Genomic DNA, 14,014 nt, shown 5'->3' on the forward strand with positions numbered 1-14,014 from the left:
GCATGAGGCTGGTGCGGAACATGGCGATGTATCGCTCACGCACGCAGAGCAAAGAGCACGCCGTTTTTCTTGTAAGAGAACGGGCATCCAGAGCACAAACTGGTGCAGAGATCAGCGCACTACTTTTTGTTTTGGAGTTGCCCCACCGCGCGCCCGCACAACATCGCGGAACAGCACAGCACCGGAGAAAGACGATCCGTGCAGCGGGCATGCGGCAGGAGAGGCCATGCAAGAGAGATTTTGTCAGCCATCTTTCGCCGCCGCAAAAAGAGGATAGTCGTGCATCGTTCGTTGGATTAACAACAAATCCTCCACGGTAAGTGATTTCTAATTTACGTAGCACATTCTGCGCATATGATATTGCTATCGCGAGGCAGTCATCGCGAAGTTTAGCCGCCTCGATTGACAACGGACTATAGGTGTGGGTGCTCCGTCATTTGATGTCATACGAAAAAGCCAGTCGTCGCGATGACTGCGTGTGCTTTTATAAATTGCCGCTATCCGCAAGAGCTTTGAAAATCGCGAACGCTGAGTGAACCATGGTGTGTTCATTAAGAACTTCAGGCGCGGGGTTGCATGAAAAGGTTTGTTTACCAGCCCATGATTCAGCGCCTATGCGAAGCGTGCTTAGCGTGCTTTTTGTGTTTCAATTTATTCAGTTTGGCAGCCTACTGCGTGCAAAGCGCCGTTTAACTAAGGAGTTACATAAAAAAATTTGCCCGCCAATCCACCCTGTGAAGGTGGTTGGAAAGCCAAGCTTTTTACGCCACCCTCACGGTGACTGCGGCGCACTTGATATTTCACACACTACAACGTAACTTTAACCACGGCCTTTATTATTATTTACTTCACAACAATGTTCACTACTGCTTTATGATCGGTGTGATATACACTACTAGACTACCCCATAGTGGGGTAGTCTAGAAAATGAACCGAAGCAGTTACTAGGCTGGAAGGGTTTCGAATGACGTCAACCCTCTTTCAAGCAGCTGCATAAGCTTTGCAACAGCTGCAATCTAATCTTACGGACCGCGCCGAGCCTGTTTCCGTTGTTTGCCCGCAGCCCTTATCATCCATCATGTTGGCTCATCACTTTGAAGCTTGTTTTTGTGGTTTTTCTTGCGAAAACGAGTGCTTAGTTGTACGCTGAATGCCTGAATTCAAGTAAGCTATACTGGTATACCTGCAATTGTTAGCGGTTCGTCGGGATCGTTTTTTGATTACAACGACGGACACGACAGAACCCTTGGCTGGTAGAGGTACAAAGCTTCGCTTTAAAAGAGGTCAACTTGCTGACGGCATGCTTTCGTTATATAAAGGCGCGTGCTTGACAGTGTGTTTCGCCCATGGGTAATATCTGTGGCCAATGAAGTTACGTGCAGCGATAGTGGCAGTTGGAAAGTTGCCGCAGGCATACAGCTGCACGTGCGCTGCGTGAGGTCAGTTTGGCGTGTAATCTTGAACTGCCTGAAAACGTATTGGGAATTAATGTTTTGGACTGAATAAGACTGTCCTCTTTATGCTCATGTATTAAAATGGTGTGAATTTATGTCTGATATTGTGTCTCGTGTTGCGGTTTTCGAGCACGGTGCGAATGTGAACGGACGCTTATGTGTAAGAGCTCAATGACTGGTCAAGCGGCAAGTTATGCACCGGAATCGAATATAACCGCTGCTGTTCTAGCATTACAGTGACAGGGGCGTTCTGCATTGTTGCTATTGGTGCGGTCTCCAAGCTTACTGTTTTGAATATGCCTGTGCATTTGATTGTATGAGTTGGCACTTAAGAATTATGTCGTATGAACAGCTAAATCAACCTTCCTCTGGGGGTTCCCCGAGGAAGGTTGTGCATTTTGCTATTGCTGGGCAGATTGATTGTACCGCCTTAATATTTTAGTGGAGAAATAAAGTATCAAAGTAAAATGTTACCTTGCATGTTAGCAGTCGTCTGTCATACACAAACTAAGAGTTGGTCTAATAAACTAATAACGTTTCATATGCCTTCAAGAATGTAAAATGCTAGGTTTCAAACTGCAGCTAGAGTTGAGTCTGTCAAAATGAAATCCACTGCATACCTTATAAATGAAAATATGTTCATGCCTTTTACAAAGCTTAGATGCAGGTCGCAGTGAACTGTTTCTTGTTAGTCTTTAAATGTGGGTAAGCTTGCCATAACAAGCCTTGCTACCCCTTCTTATAAGCACACGCAGTAATATCCATTGAACTAGAGGACCACATTTTCATCTTTACTGAGAATGATGTTTGCCAAGATGATCCTCAAATTATGGCTTCAGCAGTGGCATAACCAGAGAGGGGGGGGGGGGGGGCACACTGGGCACGTGCCTAGGATGTGTGCGGTGCTTGTGACACATCTGAGTTCGTCATACAGCTTTGCGCTATTTGCGTTTTGGTAGGTAACAAAAACTACACGCTCCACTGTTCACAGTTAAATGACTGCAGATATGAGTACTTCATATTGTAATCCAGCTTCAAGTGCAGCAGAAGTAGATCATACAGAATTCGGCCTCATAAGTTTGACGGGCTCCTTTAAAGGCGGTTTAACTTCTCATCATGTGATCTCCCCTTATTCTTCTTCTAGCACCACATTTGCGTTATTGTTAGCTACTTGTGTACGCTGAGTGTAGTCTTTATAATTTTTTTAACGCCACTCGGTATGCTGCCTTTACTCTGGCGGCTGATTTCGTTTGTTTTAGGTAAGCTGAAGAGGTGGAATTCTCTTCAGGAATGATATGTGTTGATTACATCCGAAATCAGATGCACACCATACCACCACTGCCCATCATCCATCCATACTCAAGCTCTCTATCCTAGAGGAAGGAATGCGTTTATGAAGTGTACCAACAATGACCAATATTCTATTTTTAGTAGAAGTATTGCATATAACATTGCTGCTGGATTGAGGCCTAACTGCCGGTTATTTTTCACAGTGAAGCTGTTTAAGCTATCCGTGACCCGTTAGTCATGCGCGAAAAACCGCCGAGCTATGACGTCTCCTCGCGTTGCCTAGTAACCGCCGGCGCAGGTGCGCGCTCGCTTCGCCCGACACAGACACGGCTCCGCCGAGCTCCCGCCAGCTGCGCGCTACTGCGCATGCGCCGTGACGTCATCCCGGTGCGTCTGCGCTCGCCGCCTGTACACTGTGCATAGCTTTAGCCTAAAGCCCCTCAAACATACGAAGTTTCAGGGGATTTTAAGTTTCACATGATGCGATTTTCATCGCACCGGAAGTGCGATTTCCGTCGCATGCGACGAAAATCGCAGTCGCAGTGCCGACTCTGCGATTTTCGGCTGCGACCAGCCGGTTGGTCGCAACGTCGCAGCGATCGCTGCGATTTTCCGTCGGAATTGCGCCGAGAGCTATTTCGCGGTCTGTTTTGGAAAATGGCGTCTCGCTCAACAAGTGCGATGCGCGCGGAGGTGGATTGCTGAATCCGGTACGTACGCGAAGGGAGAATAAAAAACTTGTGCCGCAGAATCCATTCTCCCATTTCTATGTGGTCGTTGACGCGCTACGTAGCAAACGAATTGTATTTTCACCTTTGCTTCGTATGCTGTAGACACACCTATGCGAGTTCCCAATACTACGAGGTGTTCGATCCCCACGAGACGACATGGCCTTTTGAGGTCGTCACAATTTTAATTTGTTGAGTAGCATACAAAAGACGCGTGTACGGAGCAGTTTAAATAATTGCAACCTCTGCAAGGGCAAATGACAAGGCAGCAATGTACCCGAAGTTTCAACGTTGTGCTAAACGCGCGACCGTTTAGATGCATTCTTTTCCTGTCGCTTTTCCACTCGCGTAAACTTCCCTATGCATCTTGAAAGGTTATCTTGCCTCGCTTGCTTATTAAATTTTACATGCCAAGCGTGCAGGCTATCGTAATGAATTTTCTACGACAGCGTATTTAACTCCGTGACTTGAATAAACAGAGTCATGTTTGTTTTCGAATAGTCCATGCACGTTAAAAGTTTTATCTTCTCTTATGGAGAATTTTTTTTCCTACGCAGAAACCAATAAACCTTGAATATATTGCGGACTTTTTATCCTATTCAGGCAGAGCGACACATAGAAGGCACATGAAACACCACACAGCGATGAACAACCAGCTGCGAACAGCTATTTACGTACGTCATGCATAGGAACCGCCGTTATTGCGCTACTCCAAAACAAATTTATACTTCAAAACGTTTTTAAGTTACACAACACACGTATTATTTGGTCCTAGTAAAGAGAGGTCAATTATCTTACAACGCGCACGTCCTTTTCATTACATTAAAATAATTATGCAGCGTGTGCGACAAAACCTGGCAGCAAGCAACCCTGGGCGTCGCATCAGTCGCATTGTTCAAATCGTAATCATGTGAATTGAGTCCTCAAAAAATCGCAATGCGACGCGTGCGACCGCATTGATTTCTTTTTCGCTCCAGTCATATGTACTGTGTGGCGCCTGAAGGTTGTGTTGAAAGACGAGATTAAAAGAAAAAAAAAAATCGCAAGGTAGGCTCGACACGCACAATGCGGGATAGGGAGAGTTTTTTTTTTGTTTATTCATTACATGGGGGGGGGGGGATTTCAAGTGAGTACATCGACCTTATTACACACAATATAAATCGAAAACAAGAATACAAACAAGAAAACGCAACCGCGGGTAATATTAATCAAGATATCCAGCCAGAATACATCAGCTACCATCGAATACGTCGCATCAGCCAAACACATCGATGGCGAGTACAGAACATTTTATAAATAACCATTAGAACACTGATAACTACATTGAAAAAATAAACAACACTGCATACATATCGCGTACAAAACCGTAAATGAAACTAAGACAGTCAAATACAGATTAGCAATGTTTTTCACTTCGAAAATACAGTCCATGATGATGTAAGGCTGTTGACTTTAACAGACGGCGCCCATCCTGTCGATTTCCCTCGTACTGGTCCTCTTCAAAGTGTTTCTAAGTACAAGTAAAACGACAAAAGTGATTATTGATATGAAAAGTTGCCTTGTAAATACAGAGAACCCATTACAGTGCTTAAAAATAAATTTTCGCAGTAGTAATGCTCTATTACCTCGCTTCACACGTTTCGAAGAAATGCGCAGGCTACAACAGACACCATGCCAGAAAGCGCCGAAACATTTTGGTCCCATGATGCCCCTTAACTCTACTACACCTGGGCATACCATGCACAGGCATTTAAAGACCGTCACAGCACCCACTACGATCGGGAATGAGCACGAATGACCATCGGCTTACGAGCACCACGCTACAAATCTATTCGTCTAAAAAATCAGCTATATAAAGTAACAACCTGAGATCCGCAAGATATCTGCTGAGAAATCAGAGAAAACCACAATGCTTCGATTGCCACGTACACAACAGCCGCTCTCCGCAGAAGAAGCAATGTTTCGCCCTAAGGGCGAAGCAATGAATGCGATAGCAACACAGCAATGTCATACGAAGTAAGGTGAGCGGCTTTGGTAGCAATATGAATTGTAGTAAACATGAGCTGATTAAGTAAGCAGGTGTGCTGCGGCGTAAGTAGACCGACATGAAGAGAGACTCGATGACCACGAGAAGGCGCGTGTGAAACGGTGGTGTTGATGAGAAGCGCTTCCCGTGGGCAGCGCGTGCGAAGGGACACACCTGTAGCGCTGCACTGCCGATCCGGGCAGCATTGCATGTGTAGCGTGCGTTGGAAAATGTGGCCCGACTATTACTAACTGAATGAACAAGCGTGGTGTGAGCGCGCACAAACAAACATGAATAGACCACACTGAATGACTGCAGACAATGACTGTCAAAACGCTGGCAGCGAGCCCATACGCCGCAGCGGGCGAAGGTACGTGCGGTCTATCGCTTCAACGGAAACTGAGCGGCGAATGCACGGCGCATAAAGGTCAGAGCCGTGTGGAGATAAGAGACGGTGCGGACGAGCGACGAGCGCGGTTGTTGGCAGAGTAGAAGTGCGCCCCCCCCCCCCCTCCGCGCTCCCTCCGGCGCTGGCTTCCCGCTTCCTTGCTTGCGCGTGGGTGATTAAGTGCGTTCGCTCTCCGTGATAGCGCGCGTCCCCGCACGCTTCCGCTCGGGCATACGGCGCGCGGCGAGGATTTTATCTATAGGGAACCTCACGGCGACGGCGACGGCAGAAATCCGGTAGAAGTGTCCATATAATTGCTATCGCAATAAAACTGGGAAAAACAAAAAGAGACAAGAGACACACACGATGTGTGCTTCCCGTGATAAAGTGAAATAGGTGGTTTACATGACGATTTGTAGCTAATGTAAGACTATTTCGCGGCGAAGCATCTTCGTCAGTCCTTAAAATAAGGGTACTACTCGCATAGACTGCGCCCATCAAAATGGCAAAAGCCTATGCGACGCGCGCTCGCAAACCATAGGCTACTCAGACAGCATCGGTGCAGTGCTTAGTTCGTGAGCGAACGTAGGTACGTGAGCGAGGATCAGATAATACTTTCTTATTTAAATGAAAAACATGGTGCGATAGTCTAAACTTTCTTGACACTTACCTCGCAAATGTAGCAGCTATACGTTGCCTTCCAGTGATGCCGCTTTACTTGGGCTAATCAGAGCTAATTATGCTCTGATTGCATTTACGTTTTAACTGATTCAGGACGTGACTCTTTTGCATTGCGGATGTTCGGATGAATGAAAAAGTCATCATTCGAACGAGTGCTGCGCGTATCAGCTTTTCTAATACCGATATCACACGTACACTTGTTATCGCGGTCGGGGCCGATCCGTATTGGGCTTGATCCGGATCGGGTGTAGCTACGCGGTCATTTGCGATCGCGATCTTGCGGGATCCGATCCGGGCGATCGCAATCAAGCTCCTTGATCGCGATCGCAGGCTCAAGTCTGCACCCTCTAGTGCAGTATTCTGAGAACGCTAAAACAAAAAAGTCTGCACCCTCTAGTGTAGCCGTAGGGCTCGTGCAGCCTAGTGCAGCCGTAAGGCAGCTCAATAAACAACGTTTAAAAATCTTTTTATCATCAATAGTAAGCTGTACAATTGAAATATTCAAATTTAACCATATTTTGCAAATGTAATATTGTAGCCAAGGCTTTATGCAGTTCTGGGAGTTGCCGACGATCAGCCGACGATAATAATTCGATCCGGATCGTAGGACCGTGTAGCAGCGACCACCGTTGAACGCGATCAGAAGTGTGCGTGCGACACCGGTATAACAGTTTATGTTTGCAACGCGGAGTCAAGCTATCGCGTTCGCGTACCCTGTGTTTATATATGTATATTCAAGTGTCTTTCAATTAAATGCGTGTTGACAGTCTGCGCTCGTGTTTTTATAGTGTCCCGATTTCTGTTTTCGCAGGTTCCAAGAAGTCGAGAAATCGCAGCCCTTTCACGCCGGACAAGTGTCCTTAGAAAGCCAAATAAAGAATCTAATCAATGCAATAGAAATAACTCGCGAGTCGGCTTGATCTGTGCAAGCCGCGACTGTGTTTTTGCCTGCAGGTACACTGGTCGTGGACGACATGGCACTCAAAGCTCTGACAGGTATACGTGAACATCGTATACATTACGTATACATTATTGGCGAGACAAAGAGCTCTGATTTTTGTGCTAAAGCTCGACACTAAAAGGAACTTATCCACGAAACTATCCTCAAAAGGCTTCTAACTGGAAGCAGGCAGCCAACCCGAAGCGGCAAATGCAAGTGCGCAGTTACTCTGCCGAAAATGCACAAGAATAATCTGATTTTGCCAGTTTCATAGCGTTTCATCATCGCTCTTGGTATAGTACACAAGCAAGCCTTAAATGCGGTAAAAATCCATGCGCAAACACCAAACAACAATTTTTAATTTCTCGATCACCTCGCGTAACTTTATGGGCGAAGCCATGAAGCGCATGGGCGAAGCAGGCCAAACTGCGAGGCCGAGCGACGAGAGAAAGCGCGAGGAGAGGCCGGGCGAGGAGGAATGTCGCTACCTTTATTTTTAGTTTTATTCACGGGGCTTATTCCTTGCGGAATACTTTTTGACTGGGATGTCGACACCTAAATACTGTGACTGTCAGCTCGACTCACGCCGTTCTGCGGAGATACAGTAGTACTGCCATTGAGCACTTGGGCACTGTAATAGTTCGCACTGTGTGAAACAAATGCTAAGAGTTGATTAATCAAGTTCTTCGTCATCAGGAAACACAAAGTTGCAACACTGGACCTTTTTTCCTTGTGTAGAGCTCGGCATCATCAACAGAGTATCGCACGTTCCTACACAACCAGCGTTGAAAGAAGCAGTTCTAGCAAAATTTCTTGAGGTTTTCAGTGGTATTGGATGCGTAAAACATCTATACAAGATGGTATAACATGAGACAGCCCAACTGGTAGTTCATCCAGTGAGACGTGTTTCCCTTGCACTGAGAGACCCATTACGAGTGCATGGAGTTTGACCACCTTGGCACGGCAGGGATTCTGCGACGCGCCAAACCCCGACAAACTGGGTCAGTGGACTCATCGCCTTGCATAAAAAGAACGGACAGCTCAGGGTGCCTCTCCACTAACGACACATCAACGCTAACTCGAAAAGAGAGCATTTTCAACTAATCAGTTTGACCTGTTCAAGAGAGTGCGCCGGGCGGCTAGGGCTCATGGGATCCTGAACTGAGGGCTCTGCCCACGTCCGAGGTTGACCTCCCGGTCAACGGGAAGACAGCCAGACGAGCACGATTGACCATACTCGTCTCTCTCGCTTTGTTGTTGTTGCTTCCTATCATGTGGCTCCTACCTACTATGGGGGATTGGCCAAGAAATGTCTCTCCATGCTCTTCGTTCTTTTTTTTTTTTTTTCAAGCGAAGCTTGTATTGCCTGACTCGTGCCGTCGGTGTGGCTGTCGTCGTACGTGAGAAACCTCCTCGCCCGCATCTGGCAGCCGGAAATCCTCACCCACAGCTGGTGCGCCGGAAACCCTCTGCTCCCGCAAGTGGCGCGCCGGATCACGCCACTCTCAGCGATCTCTACCTCCGGAGAAGGGAAAGGAGGGTTCGCTCGCTCCGCGCGCGCCGTTTCCAAGGTCCATCTAAATAGGTCGCGAAGCTTGGACCGACGAGCGTGCCAAAACCTATCGCCAGAGATATCAGTGTTGCTAAAACCCCTCAAAACTTCATAAAGTAGCGACAGGCTTTGAAGAATGCCGCCTCCTCCTCGCACTCCCTGTCCGAGGCCGACGCCGCGTTCGGTATTGGCCTAATGGCATCACGTGGGCCGTCGCGCCACCGGTGGCTGGCTGCGTTTACGATCGCGCTCCATCGCCATTTTCGCCCGAGAAGCGTCTGCCGACTGGCGAGGAGCACATGTTGGCGCCGTCGCTCTTTGGTGTTGTTTTGGTTTGCGAACGCCTTGAACTAAGTTTTGCGGCAAGTGCGGCAAGTGGTACGGCGTTAGCGCTCGTTTAGATACTTATAAAAATAGTTATCAAAACAGGAAAAAGAAGCTGACGTCACTGAATTTGTATATATTGTCACGTAGTAGTTACGGTGAACAGTCGCAAAACTGTGAATGACGAAACGTACTTTTTATTAGGCGAACCTGTGCCCACAAAATCAAGTTGCACTCGAAGCACAACGATAGCGGCGAACGCAGACGGTGATCGTCGATGATGATGGTGATACACTTTATTAAATAAAAAGTAAGAGTAGCAGTTCTGGAGAGGGTCCCTCAGTCCAGGGTCCCGCCGGGCACGCCTTTCATCGCTTCAGCGATGAAGGTTGCCAGGTGCCGCTGAGCCAGCAATGATGCTGCGAGAGTCAACCAATCAGCCGTAGGGGCAGGGGATAGGTTGGTGGATGTTGAGGGGGGGGGGGAGGAGGGCAGGACCACAGTATATGAGAGTCATTGGGATGACCGCCGCACCTGTGATATCGCGGAGGTGGCTCTTCCGCGAATGCGCGAAGGAGATGTAGACGTGTGGGAGAAAGAAGAGAGCCTGTCTGGACTTGTCGGATGAGGACGCCGTGTGCGCGAGATAGACGGAGTTGTAAAGGCGGATTCGCGCGGCGGGCAAGTCGATAGGACTGGAGAGAAATGGGAGGAGGTCGGGAACCATGTGAGTTTGGCCTGGGGAAGTCGGGAGCCTTGCGAAGAGTGTCACAGGCGAGCGGATTAGCCCGTTCGTTCCCCGACAGTCACGCGTGGCCAGGTACCCACACGATTTCAACTGGTGTACTAAGATCACTTTGGAGAATGTGTGCCAGAGGGGTAGGAAGTTCCCGCGTAATAAGAAGAGACAGGCGGCCATGGAGTCTGTGAAAATGATAGGCAGGTGCGGGGTGACGGGGGGGGGGGGGGGGGGGGGAAGATGGCGGCACACAGCTACTATCGCATGTAGTTCAGCAAGTGTGGGATCTGTAACCGAGAGAACTTCTCTATGGAGAATAGCATAGCTGCCCGAAAGAACTACTATGGCAGATCCGAGTGAGGAAACGCTAGCGTCCGTGTAATCGAAATGACGGTTTGGATGAGTGTGGATGAAATGCTGAAAATAGTGGATTCTAGCCGCGCGGCGGTCTGCGTATACACAGGGATTCATGTTGCGAGGTAATGGCGCGATTCGTAGAAGTGCTGCGCAGGATGACGAAAGTGCGGTAGAGGTGGTGGAGGGGGACGTGGAGACAGAGACGCCGACGTAGGCCAGGATGTGGCGTCCCTAAGTGGTAGCGCTCAGGCGAAGTTCCTGGTTGCGACGGTGAATCAGAATAATATTCTGTAGTGTTGTGGACGCCCAGCTGAGCTAGGCGGTCGTTGCTGGCACTGATTGGGAGGCCCAAAGCAATTTTTGTTGCTTGGTGGAGAGTTAAATAAGGGAGCTGGTAGCGATAGCGAGATCGTCGAAATCTGATTAGCGGCGAAACGCGTCGGCTTTTCTACATGGGTCATCGAAGGTTCCAGAGTAATCCCTGGTGCCCGCGTGTATTCCAGGAAGTACTAGACAGTTCGCGTCGCTCATACAATCAGATTACATAAACGTCGGTGACAACAGACAACGGATAGAAGCATCGATAACGTTCGAGAAACTTCCGATACATAACGTTTACATAACATAGCGATAACGTTTAACATTTGTTAGCCGATGAAAAGCGGTCACCGGTGAAAGATAAACAAGTACATGTGTCAATATATAAATCTCCGTATAGAAATCCTATGCTATACACGAAGTTGCTCGGAGCTAGAACGCGAACGCTTAAAGCGCACCGCATTGCTATGCGCGCATTCAAAGTGCTGCACGATCGAAGCGCGACTAGGTGAGGGCGTGCAAATAGTGCAACTGGGAAACTTATGTGAAAAAAAAAAAATGTTCGAAAATTTTGAATCAGAATACTTTCATACGAGTAAATATTCCGTTTCAAATATTTTCCTATACTAAAACAACAAATGCTAATTTGTTTCTGTTTCAAAATTTATTAGTTCGTTCTTGGTGACCCCTTACCAACCAGAGATTCTGGCGCAAGACTTGGCAACACAGTGCAAACCATGTGCAAACCAGCTATTATGTCGTGCGGAATGGCGTTGCTCACTTGAACGCGGCGGCTTCATCCGAGTTTTTTTTTTTTTTTTTTTTCCTTCCCTTGCTCGTTTGTGTGGCGTGCGCTTCACTTCAATTTTTGCGTGGTCTAGCGCACGGCATTCATTGGCGAAAGGTGTGAGTGCAGGTTTTTTGTTATCGTGCAAGTTCACGCTGCGGCATCCGACGCACTGTGTCTCGTCGTGACGATAAATGCGGAACGCTCCGCGAAGAAACGTCGCGCTATGTTCGTTCACTCTCCGTAACACAGGCTCTTAGTGTCCGACGGGACGATGTGTGGCAATGTTGTCTGACAATGATTCTGTGAAAATGTTTCGCATATGTTGCTATACATTACGACTGTGTAATGGCCTGAGTATTTGTCATCCATTGAAACAAGTTTTGTTTGGTCAGACAATAACAAGTTTTGTTTGGCTAGACGAATAAATGTGAAGTTGCTTTTGAAACCTCTGTAGCAGAGTCATTTATTTCCATACTATTCGCTCACGTACCTTCCTATACAGGAACCTAGAGGAGCAATTGCCGTCAATAACAGCCTAATTATGATCACATTAAGACATACGCCACTCCTATAGTTTAATGACGTTCTGGTGCTTCACCTGAGGCGAGTCGCAAGTTCGCCTTAAAAAAAAAAAGAAAAAAAAAGAAGAAGAAGCTGCTGGTGTAGCGGTAGAAATGCCGGACGCTGAAGAAATTCAAACATTCGCGCCAAGCAACATAAGATCTTGACGTCACTGCCATTTCCGGTTGTGACGTCACTTTTTATTTTTTTATTTTTGCTTCCTGTTGGTTCGACAAGTCATCGACAGTCAGGCCATGGACAAGTCATGCCGCAAGCAATGAAGGCCAGGTCAGGGAGACTGTCGAACTGCTGGCGTCAAAAAAGAACCAGCACAATGAGCTCATACCTTATAGTCAAGAAGTTGAAAAATACTTCAATGACCCGTTGATCCCAAGAAACGGTGATCTTTTGAAATATTGGAAAGAGCATGGAACTTCACTGTACCCAGGAATCTCCAAAATTGCTTTGCGATACCTTCCCATCCCTGCTACAGAGGTGCCCAGTGAACGCATGTTTTCTACTGCAGGAAACACCGTAACATCGCGGCGAGAGAGCCTGAAGCGAGGTCATGTGGAACAGCTTGTGTTTCTGCATGACAATATACCTCTCCTGGGGTACGTCACACCACACCGGCGACGTCACAGCGTGACGTCACCGGCGCACGTGCAGTGACGCTGGTTGGCAAAAAACAGCCGCCGCCGGCTTTCTGCGTGGTGCAGTCGCGCAGTAGTTGGTGTAGGTGGGCGCCACGTGGACGCGTGTTTTTATTTCTTTTATTTATTATTTTTTTAATTTTTACGTGAACCTCCACAATTCTTTTGCCCGCCAGATTGTGTGTCGGAGAACATCGGCATGTGATAAATTAACTGCGTGATAAAAATGTGGCTACGCTGGCTTTTTTTACTTGCAAACGTGAACCACGTGGTGGTGGTCTGTGATGGATTGTGCAATGAAGAATATCGGCTTTCCCATGGAAGTGTGCCACGTTTGTTGTGGTAAAGTGTGCGGCGAGAACAGCGACGATCGACGATATTGTGTGTGTGTGTGTGTGTGTGTGTCTGTGTGTGCGTGTGTGCGTGCGTGCGTGCGTGCGTGTACACACGCGCGCGCACTACGCGATTAGCAATACCTCGCTTACGAGACTGCGGACGCCTGTTGCGTGTAATAAGACCAGTCGCAGTGATCAGGCGCCGATAGAACTTCAGGACCCGTAATTATTGAACAGGTGAGAATGAATGAGACACGATGATTAGTGAGCGCATGTATTTCGGGGCAATCCGCGCTGTGTGCAAAAAAAAATGAACAACCCCCCCCCCCCCCCCCCCCCTTCATTTGAGCATAATTTATCGACTGAGAGGTATGACTACAAATGAGCGCCTGCGATGTTTTGACCACGGCCGAAGCTGCGTGTATACATGTAACAACGGAGAATGCCCAAAAGGCAAACCACTGAAATTTTCACGATTTAACGCAGATGTCACGGATCTTAAGTAAAACTGAACTTTATTTTTTTTTTTCGTTATTGGTGTATTCACCTTCATGGCACAGACTTTATGCCGTCACGATGCACATAAACATGCAAAAGTTGGGTCTTGTAAAGTTGAGAGCACCAAAGGAGGCAGCAGACACAGCGAAGTTACCGCGCAACGGATTATGTACTTAAGTTAGATTTCGCTTTGTACATTCACATGACCAAGACTAATAATTAAAATTTAATTATGGTGTTCAACATCCCTAAGCTGCACAGCGGCTTATAGGGGGCAGTGTAACGAAAGGCTCCGGATTAATTCTGTCCACCTATAGGGTATCTTACTATGCTCCTAAAGCAGGGTAATAAGTTTTTCTGCATTTCTTCTTTATCTGAAT

The sequence above is a fragment of the Dermacentor silvarum genome, chromosome 1, assembly GCF_013339745.2.
Source record: "Dermacentor silvarum isolate Dsil-2018 chromosome 1, BIME_Dsil_1.4, whole genome shotgun sequence".
Classification (NCBI taxonomy): Eukaryota; Metazoa; Arthropoda; class Arachnida; order Ixodida; family Ixodidae; genus Dermacentor; species Dermacentor silvarum.